This window comes from Panthera leo, chromosome B1, assembly GCF_018350215.1.
Source record: "Panthera leo isolate Ple1 chromosome B1, P.leo_Ple1_pat1.1, whole genome shotgun sequence".
NCBI classification, from domain to species: domain Eukaryota; kingdom Metazoa; phylum Chordata; class Mammalia; order Carnivora; family Felidae; genus Panthera; species Panthera leo.
The window spans coordinates 148,859,377-148,860,631 of record NC_056682.1 but is presented as its reverse complement, the minus strand read 5'-3'; positions in this window follow the sequence as shown (position 1 = coordinate 148,860,631).

Genomic DNA, 1,255 nt, shown 5'->3' with positions numbered 1-1,255 from the left:
GGCACCCGGCCATTGCTCAGTGAGACCCTCCACAGAGGGGGAGAGTGGGTCAAAGCTGCAGTTCCTCAGAAGTGGGGGGCTGGAGAAGGCAGCTGCATCTGAGACAAAACTCAGGAGGGATGTGCTTCCTGGAGCTTGGTCATGGACAGTGTGGAAAAGAGGGGTGGACTGAACCCAAGACGGACTGGTGCTCGATTGCTGACCAGGGAGAATAGAGTTCCAATACTAGAGACTGAGTAGGTGGGTGATGCCATTTTCACCACTCCTGCGCATGCACATACGCACCTACAAGCGCCACAACAATTCACCCCAGTAGGCTAGCAGCGCCATCTAGTGGATAACAGAGCCGTTACACTAAGCCCTGCCCAACTGGGCCAACCTCGCTCTTCAGGAACACAAGTCTCATGCCTACTTAGTTTATGAACTATAAAGCGCCTCATAGTTGGACTTCTAGGGGAAAACGAAGGAATTTCAGTCATGTTTGAGTCTGTTAGCTGGTCCATCTATTCAATTTTCTTTCTTTCTTTTTTTTTCTTTTTCATTTTTCTTTTTCTTGAATACAGAAAAAGAAAAAAATCATTTTTATTATCAATTTTTATTAAACATATTTTTAAAAATTTGTTTCTACTATATTTTTTACTTTTGTGAAAATTTATTCAAATTCTGTTTTACTTCCATCATCTCATCTTAGTCTACTTCAGTGTATTCATTTTTTCAAATTTTCAAACAATTCTTTTCCTCTTTTTTTCTCTAATCTATCAAGCCACTTTCCACACACAGAGCAAAACACACCTAGGATCTAGCATCAGCTATTCAACTTTTTGTGTGTGTGTGTTTCGAATTTTTGAATTAATATTTTTTTAATTTTAATTTTTTCTACCTCACTAATTCCTTTTCTCCCTTCAAAATGACAAAACGAAGGAATTCACCCCAAAAGAAAGAGCATGAAGAAACGACAGCCAGTCACTTCACCAATACCGATACAAGCAAGATGTCTGAACCAGAATTTAGAAACATGATAATAAGAATACTAGCTGGAGTCGAAAATGGATTAGAATCCCTTTCTGCAGAGATAAAAGAAGTAAAAGCTACTCAGGATGAAATTAAAAATGCTATAACTGAGCTGCAATCACGGATTGGTGCAGTGGTGCCAAGGATGGATGAGGCAGAACAGAGAATTAGCGACATAGAGGACAAACTTATGGAGAATAATGAAGCAGAAAAAAAGAGGGAGATTAAGGCAAAAGAGCACGAT